General features: G+C 31.6%; 1 long non-coding RNA gene across 5 annotated transcripts in view; it reads right to left on the reverse strand.

Moving 5' to 3' along the window:
- LOC106868233 (uncharacterized) overlaps positions 1-12,779 on the reverse strand; it is a 274,184-nt gene that overhangs the window by 108,475 nt on the left and 152,930 nt on the right. For all 5 annotated transcript variants that reach the window (XR_008266388.1, XR_008266391.1, XR_008266387.1 and 2 more), the window contains one exon: positions 925-3,951. This is a non-coding gene — a long non-coding RNA (uncharacterized LOC106868233). The remainder of the gene's footprint in view (positions 1-924; positions 3,952-12,779) is intronic.

A 12,779-nucleotide genomic window follows, 5' to 3' on the forward strand; every position in this document is an offset into this window, starting at 1 on the left:
GGTGGCGAACCATGCTGTACTCTTTCACCACAACTTTCTCTCACTCTTACTTCCTGTTTCTGTTGTGCCTGTAATTCAAAGAGTCAGCCTTGTCACACTGTGTCACGTTGAATATCCCCGAGAACTATGTTAAGGGTACACGTATCTGTGGAGTGCTCAGCCACTTGCACATTAATTTCACGAGCAAGCTGTTCCGTTGATTGGATCAACTGGAACCCTCGTTGTCGTAAGTGACGGAGTGCCAACAACAACAACGATATATATATATATATATATCAAAAAGCCATAGGTTCATAAGGCTGGTTTTCCAAATTCTGTGTATACTCTCCACCTGCCGGAGAGGATGCTGGTTGGTCTGTTGCAGGATTACGCATTTTCGCCAGCTGAGTGGACTGGAGCAATGTGAAATGAAGTACTTGTTCAAGAATATGTGTTGCCTTGTCCACAAATCAGAACAGCACAATCTTATAATCATGAGTGCAATACCCTGACCACTAAGCCATACACCTGCATGCAGGCACACACACACACACACACCATCATTCTAACATACATGAATATATAATTTATCAATTGCAGGAAAGTTAAAGGATATGCAAATCATACAATATGTTGCAATATACAAAGTTTTATCACATTCTTTAAATGTTCATTATGAAATAAACAAAGTTCCAAAGAAATTTTTAAAATTGAAAGGACAGTAATTCAATACCTAATTCCCAAACTAAATGGTCTATTTTTCTCACAAAACATGTGGCAATAGTTATAAAAGAAGCTATGAGAACATAGGATCAATAAACTGTAAACAGCTAAAGGCACCCAATGGTAGTCTGCTAAAGTACATGTGTGAAACCCCCTTAAGCATAGAAAACAACACTAAATCAGAGAGGAGAAAAAATATGGATATGAAGAAACTGTACTTACTTTTAATTGAATTGCAGACACCGGCAGTACAATAAATTATATCAGTCCAGGTTAACAGCTGGTGAATAATAGTAGCACTTGCTTCAAAAGAGGTAAAAAAAAGACAATGCTGGAAACATCCTGGTTTGCTGGAAAGAACTATATATATGTTTATATATATATAATCTTTTTTACCTCTGGAAAAGACTAATAGTTGCTTTGAATTGAAAATCAATGACAGACTTATGACGTAAAATGAAAAATAAACCTTTTACTCCTTAAATTCTTAACTAGACAAATTAAACAGTAATAAATAAATCAACTAAAATTAGTTTAAGTAAAACAGCTATGAAAATTAGCCAATTATTAAATAAACTAGGTATCAAATAAATAGCTTTTTTTTTTTTTTTAAATATAAATTTCACCATTTCCAAATCTATTATTTAGCAGAACTGTATAATGAAGTTGAAGATTACTTTAATAAAAGTAATTTGTTTAACATATTTTAGTATGGAATATCCAAGATCTTTGCCTTAATTTTGCAAAGGAATTATGTTCTAAAATGAAAAATTTACAATAATTTAAATTAATGCTTTTACTATCAACAAATTTGAATAAAAATATTAATAGTACTGATAACAGAATAAAGTTTTCATTAAATTATAAAAATTTTGCAATTATTACAAACAAAAAATTTTAATTTATACAATTCTTTTCAATAAAATGGAAAAAAAAATTAGGGAGGAGAGGTTGGTAAAATTTCCATAAAAAGGGATTTTTAATTCTGTAATTAAAAATAATTTAAATAAGATTATTGCTTAAAAATTAAAATTATAATCCAAGCACATTTATTCTTGCTAAATGAAAACTATTTTGAAGTAATAGTGAGAAATTTAAAACTTTAATGTAGCTGAATTTAATAAAATAAGAAGCCAATAAAGCAGTAACTTAGCAAACAGTGAAAAATAGTCAATGTTTCAATTATAGCTATTATAATGTACAGAAAGATATTAAGTGTCATGATATAAATAAAAGTAATGTGAAAAAATAAATAAGCAAACATTGAAAACAATTTCATAATATTCATGATCATCTTTGCAAATATATAAAAAAAAAAATGACAAATATAAAAATAAATTTCTTTCATTAAATGCCAGCTAACAAATCTGACACAACCAAAAGCAGCCTCTACTCATTTGATTTTTATATATTTTAAGTTCAGGACAGGACTGCATGAGATTTGCCTGCAATTATTGTAACTGGTAGACGGATAAACAATGATGCATTCAGCGTTGCTGAAACGCCAGAATAGATGTGTTTAAGTGTTGCTCATTCATGCCCCAGGGAAAGCTAGAAGGTTGTACAGTTCTCCTTGAAATGGTGTATTTCTTAACTATACAACCTACTACCTCAGTCTGGGGTCATAAACTTTTCTCCTCGTTGGCAGCTTAATATTTCACATATATGCAAGAATAGGGAAAGAGATTTTTTTTGACTTTATATAAAATTTCGGAGAGAAACGGGAGATGAAGAAAAATATGATCTATCTATTTGCACATAGACAATTAATGGTATAATCATACAATGGTGCTAATTATAATTGACATGAACCAACACATTTTACCAAAATATATTTTTGGAAACAATTCATAAAACTTGTATGTTAACAGAATCTCTAATTTTTGCTAATTACTTATAGGGAGATTAGAAAAATACAATAGAAATATATTTAACAAAGAAAATACAACAAATACACGATAATAATTTCACTTATAAAGTTTATTGATCAATAAATAATGGTTATTATTTAATGTTATTTATTTAAAGCGAATTTCTTTAACATAGTGTATTCTGAGTATTGAAACTTTGAAATATTTCGATGAATTTTTTAATCCATATAATAATGACAAAAATCAATAGTTTTTTTTTTTTTAAATCCAAAGTTCTAAATTATTTAAAATATTACTTACACCTTATATTCCCAATATTGGTTCTTTTAATGATGATTATGATGATGATGATGATGACAGTAACAACAACAAAAACGCTTATTTGATATCTTAAATGTAATTATAAATAATATAGTTTAAAAAAATAACTGAGAACGAATAAAATATAGCTAGAATATTGCTAGAATTAAATAATAAGGAACTAAATATCTAAAGCAATAATGTCTTGGTAAAAACTGCTATTAAAAGAAGAAAGAAAAAAACTACTAAAAGTTGTAACTGAATAAGTGGGAATTGAATAAAATAATAAGACAAACAGGCTAAAAATTTGAACAATGAACATGATTTTCAAAATACAAATGGGAAAATAAAAAAATAAAAAATTACATGAAAGAAAATAAACATCTAATTTAAATTTGTGAAAATGAATTAAGATGAAATTAAATAACTCATATATTATTCAATCATGTTGTTTCATGTTGCACTTTAGATCCCTCCCTCAGTTTTTATCATCATTTCCAAAGAAAGTCATCCGTCTAAATGTTATGTGTATCTCAAGTCCTTAAGTATGATGTAAAGGCAATACTGTAAGTGGTTGGGGGACAGGAAATGTCTTTCTTGTTTCTTTTCCTCTATTTTTTTCTTTCTTTTCCTTCTAGTGCTCATCCAGTAGTACATTTACTGCCGATTAGACAGTAGCAGCTGTGTGGTCATTGACAGCGCATAAAATATAATACAAGACTACTAATTTCACTTACCATAGCGACACTGACCCATAAGCGTGAGCTTGTGACCCAACCTCAACACAAGTCCAGAGCTACGGGTTTGTGTAACCAGGCCACGAACACAAAAGGAAAAAGTAAAGGAGGTAGAGCCTTGGGAAATAGCAAACATAATGTGTTAAAACAAGAAACCAGTCTTCATTCATCTCATCTTTCTGGTGATTGTATTTTAATTGCATACAGATTAAAAGGCTGCTTTTGAGATTTTCAAATACATAGTACAAGGTATATATTAGCAAGTAGGTATACTTACCTGTAGGCTATGAATAGTAATCATTTCATAGTAAGCCATAAACCAATAAAATGTTTTGTAGTTTCTACATAAAGAAAAAGAAACAATAGAAAATAACGTTGCGTAATATTGTTTCTATCATTTGAGAATAGTCTTAAAGCAGTAGAAAATAATTCATTTATTTATAATCAACAAATCATATTGATAATATTTTTTATTTACATAAAACAAATAAAACATGATATTAATTCAATCAGGGCACCTTTCCTTTTAAAGTATTTAAGAAAAGAAAAGAAAAAAATCTAAGGAATTTTCTTTTTGATTTATTATTAATTTGGATATAAAAGCTAATATAAAAAAGTAATTAACAAGGTAAAGGGAAGACGGATATGATTTATTAGACAAAAAAAAAAAAATCATCATTAAATGCCTCTTCTGTCTCCAAAATATGGCAATCTGGAAATTGCTGGGATAACCATAAATGATGGTTTCTGGTTTAGGAAGAAGGTTAGCAATTTTGAGGAGATGGAGAATAGTTGATACTACCAGTTCCAGTACTAGTACTTTATTTTATCAAACCCAGAGGAATAAAAAGTTAAGTTGACTTTGGCAAGATTTGAACTCTGAACATAAAAGAGCTGGAAAATAATGTCACTAAGCATTTTGTCTCAGGCTTTGACAATTCAGCCTACTCGTTACGTTATATAACCATAAATGATAACGAAGTATAAAGTTTGCTAACAACAAAAATAGATTTGCCAGCTGTCAAAACTGTCCAAATATTCACTACATTTTCAACTGTGTGTATATAGAGGTGTTTGCATGATCATTTGTGTTGAATAATTATTATATTGCAATTTATATTTGAGAAAAATTTATTAATCAGATTTAATCGTAACTTTTAAAAGAATTAAGCATTTAATTTTTCATTTAGGATCACTAATTTTGATTACTTTTTAAAGAAATATACCACTTAAGCAATGAATTATGCATAGTCTAAGTTCACTTTCCCTTTTTTTTAGATATTTAAACAGTGTGGAGATTGTGATGTCAAGTGAAAATTAAAATGGATTCTGTAAAATTGGTTGCTGAGTGAAAAGTACTATAAGCAGTCATAGTAGGTTATGGTTTGCAGTGCTGGAGTCATATAACGTGTAGGCTATTTTTTTTGTTATGTTCTTGGGCAAAGATGATGTTGAGGGAATAGCAACTAAATACAAAAAAATAAACTCCATCACTATCAACATTATAAATACACACACAAGCATGTGGTTAAAAAGTTTGCTTCCAAACCACACAAGGTTTTGGATTCAGTCTGATTGCATGCAGCCTTGGATAAGTGTCTTCTACAAAGCTCCAACCTTGTGAATGGATTTGGTAGACAGAAACTGAAAGCAGCTCAAACCGTGTGTAGTGCACACACACATGCATATACAATGGACCCTTTGGTAATGGCTCTAATTCATTCCAGAAGCACAGAAACATATTTGTTACCATGTCAATTGAAATACGCGTATATATGAATAGCTTGTTACAAATCTTCAGTGAATAAGTCTATATGCAATCCATTCCTGTAAGAATTCTGTCTGATTCATGAAAGCACAGAAAAGTGGACATTAAAATGAATAATAATAAAATTTGTTTAAAATCACGACAGCAACTTGGGTGGGTGGGGGTGTTAATCAATTATATAGATACCAGTACACTATTTCACTGAACCTGAAAGGATGGAAGGCAAAGATGACCTCAGTGGTAATTGAACTCAAACTGTCAAGACAAACAAAATGCTTAGTAGCATTTTGTCCAACACACTAACAGTTCTGTTTATAGCCTTTATTATTATTATTATTATTATAACAACAACCCTTTCTACTATAGGCACAAGGCCTGAGATTTTGTGGGGAGAGGTTAGTCGATTACATCAATCACATTGCTCAACTGGTATTTATTTAATGAATCCTAGAAAGATGGAAAGCAAAGTTGACCTCGGCAACACTTGAATTCAGAATGTAAAACTGGAGGAAATACCACTAAGCATTTTGTCTGGTACGCTAATGATTCAGGCATGGCTGACAGGCTGTGTGGATAAAATGTTTCTCAGCCACATGGCTCCAGATTCAGTCTTAGTGCATGGCACATTCAGCATGTTTTCTACAGGTCCAACCAAAGCCTTGTGAGGAGATTTGGTAGACAGAGACTTAAAGAAATATGTTGAATGTATGCATGTGCATGTGTCTATATGCATACACAAACGGTGTCATTCATTTCTAGTCTTCTTTGTAAATATGTCCAGCCATGGGAAAACAAGTGAAGGTTGGTGACTGGGAAACAAATTTATACAGACACAGTTATCCAGTAGTATTACATACAAAGGCTACGTGTAGCTGAAGATTTGACAATGCATTGTCATTATCATCACCATTTTATGTCCATGTTCCATGCTGGCATGGGTTGGCTGGTTTGACAAGGAGCCAATAAATCAAGGATTGCATCATATATTTTGATTAATGTAATTTACATTATATAAATAGTTATAATTTTTTTTTGTTAATAAAACATACATAAGAAACACACAAGTGTGTGTGTGTGTGTGTGTGTGTGTGTGCGCGCGACAATCTCCTTTCAGTTTCTGTCTAGCACTTCCAATTATACGGCTTTGGTTGGCCTGAGGTTATAGTAGAACATGCATGCCCAAAGTGCCACACAGTGGGGCTGAACCCAGAATCATGCAGTTGGAGAGCAAGCTTCTTTACCACACAGACACACCTACACATTTGTAGTACATTCTCATAGATAACTATATGATAAAAATGCAATATAATAGATTGTTTTGCTAAACCAGATTATTGAAAAATAAATAGACTTATACTGAATGAAAGCTTAGGTTTCAACTGATTAATTTTCCATACAGCTCAATTTTAGTTATAGTGGAACAGATTCAAAATAATTTGATATCAGCATATGGAAATACCATTAAAGTTTAGAAAAATGATTCATAATGTGTAAAAGACTTAACTAATCAAGGCTAAAGGTTTTGTTTTAAAACAGGAAAACTACAATTGTTTTGTGTTTTTTAAACATACAACTTCTGTAACCAAACTATCACCTGTAACATTTGATGCACCAACAAACAATGAGAACTTTTAGATCTCAATGTATTCCATAAATTATACATATTTCAATTGTCTTTATTATTGATAAACATTTCATTTCTTGTGAAGTAGTTTCAACATTTTATTGCTTATTCTTGATATGTGTAATATTTTATAATCAAAATCTCCTCCCACACATAATTTGTATGACTTTTTGACCAGGTCATTTAAACATAATCTGGTGCGATGCTAAGATGCAGATAAGTGCTATGTGCTTTCTTATTCTAAATCAACTTAAGAGTCTAGCCTAATAAATCTGTTTAGTTTAGCTTCTCTAATCTTTTCATTTATTCACATTTATAGTTGCTCGCATCACTACCTCCACACGTACTCATGTATCTGCACAAGCACACTGAAGATATAACTGTGATTGGGTCAGTAAGTCTGGATAAACAGACTAAGTGGAAGAAAAACAGCATACCACCTAAATGTCTCTCACAAATGAAGCCCACAGATAAACTCTGAATGAAATATAATAAACAAATTTGCTTAAACTTTACTGAATGGCATATCTTAAATTATTATCAAGAATAGGCAAGATTTCATATTAAGGAAAATGCACACTATAAGTAATGTACCGACATGCAAGCAATAGTAAAACTGTGACTGGATTTTTGGTGTATTACTTATAGATAAAAAATATATGGTTGCAAATAAATAAAGCTTTCACAATAAATTTTCTAAATGATGATGCAAAAATTATTGGCACACATTGTTTTTAATTTTTTATTAAAAGCTAACAGAACAGACTATTAAAGTCCTGTTGCATCTGACAAAGTGATTTTTATTTTGAGCAGGAGTCATACAAATAGGCTGTCTAGCTATACTTGCTCCTAAACCAGGTTTTTGCATAGGTCAAAACTGAATAATTTCTTGGTTCTTTACTGACTAATTTAGTTATATTTCTCTGGAACCTATTATAGTCTCCTTGTGACAATGTCAACTAGAACCACAAACACTAAGATAATCAGGAAATACCCTATGCATGCCTAATCACTGCACCATTTGTTGATTCTATTGAATGTTATGCAGAGAGTTCTTCATCAGTTTGACATTTAGCAAGATACATTAAAATGTTGATGGTAAAGAAATTTCATATTGGTTTCAAATTCTGGCACAAATCCAGAAATTTCGGAGAAGTTGATTACATCAACTCCATTGCTCAACTAGTACTTATTTTATCAACCCCAAAAGGATGGAAGTCAAAGTTGGCCGCAGCAGAATTTGAACTTAGAACATAAGGAGAGATGAAATTCCGCTAAGCATTTTGCTTTCTGACCATGTGGTAATAGGCACTTTGGGCAAATGACTTTTGCTAATACTTCTGGCTGATCAAAGCTTTGTGAGTGGATTTGGTAAACAGAAACTGAAAAGAAGTCCATTGTATAACTGTTTGTGTGCATATGAGCTTGTGTTTGTTTATTTCTGTGACCACTTATTTAAAAGTTATGATGGTACTTCTTATCCACTCACTTTGTGCATTTGAAGCAATGTGGAATAAAAGATCCCTTACTTGAAAGAAAAAAGTAAAGGCTAGCGACAGGAAAGGTATCTGGCTATAAAACAATACCTCAATAACATAGTCATCTAACCCATGCTTGCATGGAAAAGTGAACATTAAAATGAATGAATGAAGATACTTATCCATAGGTATTGGTAGTTATCAATGTTGTAAATACAGTAAAAACAGTGGTGGGAATTTTTGTTTTTCCTTTTACGATATCACATATTTTATTTCTTTTAAAGTACATGAACTGACATTCTGTTGGTCATTTGCAACAATTTACTATGGATGAATAGAAATAGACTCAACTGTGTCCAGAAACCCATTGGTCAGTGTTTTACATATTCTTTAAAAAAAGTTTAAAAGAAGTCCATGAAAACAGCAGAATAAGTAAAACACAAATAAATTGTGTGTGTGTGTGTGTGTGTGTGTGTGTGTGAGAGAGAGAGAGAGAGAGAGACTTAGTATGACAGACATTAGTTAATGGATACAGTGCACTGGTATAGGCATATGATACATATAGTAATGAGTGCTGGGTGAGAAAGAGCTACATGCTAGGATTGGATGATATTCACAAAAGAGGAAGACAAAAGACAGTGACATCAAATACCAGGTTACTGGACATGACAAAACATTCTGATAAATATCAATACTGAAAATCTGTCTGGAAAAATTAACACAGCAATGCTAAGTACCATATGCTAATGGAGTATATCACAGAATGGGGAAAATTGACTAAAATGATCATCTTCCCATGTCTTAACAGTTAATGAGATAAAATATGCAGAGTATATATCTTAAAAGATGAAAAGAAAAAAAACTTTGCTCAACGAAATACAGTAGAAACTTTATTGTAAATAATAACTGTATATTTTGTATCAGTGCAGAGATTTTAGGGTAATATAACAGAGTTATCACAAAGCAGCTTTCTAATACCATCTATGATAAGTTTTCTTCTTTTGATAAAAATACTTGTACTACGTACAAATTTTCACATGAAAGGCAATAGTAACTGATTCAAAGTAATGTGAGTTATCCCAAAACCACTGAACAAAGGAATTATGTATATTAAAGCTAAGAAACAAATGACGGCAATGTAAAATAAAACATACAGTGTATTAGATAAGTGTTACTCATGCAAAACATTTCCCACTGGCAAGATCAAAGTACAGACGGATCAAAATACCATCTGCACATAATGAGATAGATGGTATTCACTATGGAAGATCTGTAGAGGGTGGTGAGAAATGAGCAAGCATGATTCACTGGATGTGTAATGTTAACTTGCATTAAAGACAAACTGCAAAGTGAAGTGTGCTTGGCATTACAAGAAATCAACCAATACGTGCAGGAAGGGCAGTATGGTTCAAGTTTCCATTAAACCCATGTAAGCATGGAAAAGCAATGTATGAAATACTACTGATAATTTGAAGTTGATAAAGGAGTGAATGTTGAAAATTCACTCCTTTATCAACTTGAAAATTCGAGGTCAGAGATCCAACTTAGCAAGCTTTACTTTATTCTAAATGCACTATCATTGTTTTGTGTCTGTTTTTCTACATATGAATGATACTTGTAACATGCAATTTGTTTAAACTATATATCTATGAACATGACAAAATCACTAGCTTATTAAATAATCATAAAGGAGTTCAGATATATCAATGCTAAGAAGTTATCTTTTCAAATTATTTCTCTCAAATCTATAAAAAGCAAATTTTTCAGCAAAGTAGCAGTAATACAATTAAGAAATTAGCTATCACTAAGCCATTAAAGTAAAACAAAATTTAAAGTAGAAGATTAGCAACTCATTAGACTAATTGCACATGCATAGTTCAATAATACAAATATCAAAATGAGTATTTGATTACATACATTGGCCCTCAAAAAAAAAAAGAAAAAGAAAGAAAAACCAAATCAAGCCACTAATAATCTAATTGAATAGAAAGATTTGCTATAAATATCACTGATCTGTTACAAACAATAATAAGAGTGTTGTCTTTAAAACAAGATGGGAAGGGGGGGAGTTATTTATGGAAACAATACTCGATTAAAATACCATCTGCTGTAAGATTATAGTAAAATTAATAAAATGCTCTGTTCTAATGCAAATTACAAAATGTTTCCTTAAATTCTATCTATTAAAACAGAAAGAAGTTTCAAATAAGATAAGTATAAATTAAAAGGATTCTAAGATGTTATTAACAATTTAAAAATTATAAGAGTAGTATTTCATTTTCAGAGTGAATTTTTGAAGTTAACAAAAATCAATGATTGTAAAAAAAAAAAAATTAGTTTACAAATCAATTATGGAATTAGAATATTCATTCAGAAGCAAACAGTGGATGAACTAGGAGATTAGTAACAAGACAAAAAAAGAAGGAAATTAGCACTCTGAAAAATGGGACATAAAAGATATTGATAACGTATTGTTTCATCCATTTTCTTGTGGGCTGTATCTGCTTAGATCAACTTTCTAAATGAAAAGCTCAACTTATACCTACATATTTCAGAATTAAATGTAATTTCTATTATATTTGATAAACTTTATTATTTGCATAAAGCTACAGACAATGAGCTGGCAGAACTTTCAGAGCATCAAAAAAAAAAAGCTCAGTTGTATTTGTTCTGGTTTTTACATTCTGAGTTCAAATCCTACCAAGATCAACTTTGCTTTTCTTCTCCAACCTCATCCCTGGTTAATAAAAAAAAAAAAAAAAGTCATAGCCAAGTGTACTGGACTTGATGGTATCAAATAATCTCTACCCATCAAAACTGCCAGCTTTGTGCCTAAATTACAAACCATTAATTGTATGCAGCTCCTATGCTTTTAGCATGTAGAAAACAAAAGCAAAGTCTCTTGACAAACCATTTCAGTGTACTGACCACTCCTCAGAGAATATGCACCCAGTTTCCTTCTATACCACACACACACACACACTATTTTATTGAATCAGAGATAAAACTTCACAAATTGTTACTCATTGTTTCATTAGATTAGCAGATTTACACACAAAGACCTGGATGTGACTTGCTCAGGTTGTTGGCCAGACTGGCATGTTTTTCGGCCTTGAACATGTGTGCTTCTTCTATTCTGCTTTCAAACAGCACAGTGAGTTCAATAAAAATTAGTTACTTTGTTGAATTGGAATGGAGTATGATATCCAGCTTCAAGCCTGATGATTTCTGGTTGTTTTGTTGGTCCTGGAAGGTCTGCTGTGCACTCCCAGTCATCTACACCATCCAGAAAACTCCATTCCCATACCCCATATAGCATAGCTGTTCCTGGTCATGATCTGCAGCCTCCTGCCATGTAGAATGTTATTGGAAATGCTGGTTTTACCCTTGCCATACTTGAATTTCTTTTCAGCAGAAGTACTTTCCTGTATAATTAATAAAACAGTCATCATTTTTGATAACTTGTGTACACTAGTATACATACAGGCACACATTACTCATTTCACCAATTGTAGAAGAATAATAGATAGGCACTGATATGATACGAACATACAAGTATGAGGTTCCAATCTTGCTAGGCAAAATCAATTTAAGACTCTGGCTATTCACACAACTACTGGTGGCATCAAAAACTGAGATTTTTATATAATCTTATTTCTTTGTATCAAACTTATGAGCAAACTTGCATGATCAATTGTTGATATTCAGGAGTTGTAAAGTATAGATAATAGTGGCAGTGAGCATCATACCTTAATTAACACATGGTACATACAATAGGTACATCTAGATTATCTGTAACTATAAATTCAGTTCAATGTTAATTTGGAGACAGGTCTGCATCAACATATGTTAATAATGTCCAAAATGTTTTAGGAGAAGGAAAAAAAAAAGCTACTACAAGTTAATTTTATGCTATAAGGAAGAAATATAAAAAAAATTTCCATGTTTTGAATTGTGATACACTGAGAAAAAGCAGGCATGAAAAAACAAACTAACTAGATAGTCCTGTTAAAGTAATGTGTTATGATGAAAATTGTTTGAGGTGATGTTACTTATATGGAGAAAGTGATTTTAGTTCCATGTATTGAGATAAGTAGCAATGCCTTTCATGAACTTGCTTCCTCTTTTTACTTGTTTCAGTCATTTGACTGCGGCCATGCTGGAGCACCGCCTTTAGTCGAGCAAATCGACCCCAGGACTTATTCTTTGTAAGCCTCGTACTTATTCTATCGGTCTCTTTTGCCGATCCGCTAAGTTACGGGGGATGTAAACACACCAGCATCAGTTGTCAAGCGATGT

This window comes from Octopus bimaculoides, chromosome 20 (assembly GCF_001194135.2).
Source record: "Octopus bimaculoides isolate UCB-OBI-ISO-001 chromosome 20, ASM119413v2, whole genome shotgun sequence".
NCBI lineage: Eukaryota > Metazoa > Mollusca > Cephalopoda > Octopoda > Octopodidae > Octopus > Octopus bimaculoides.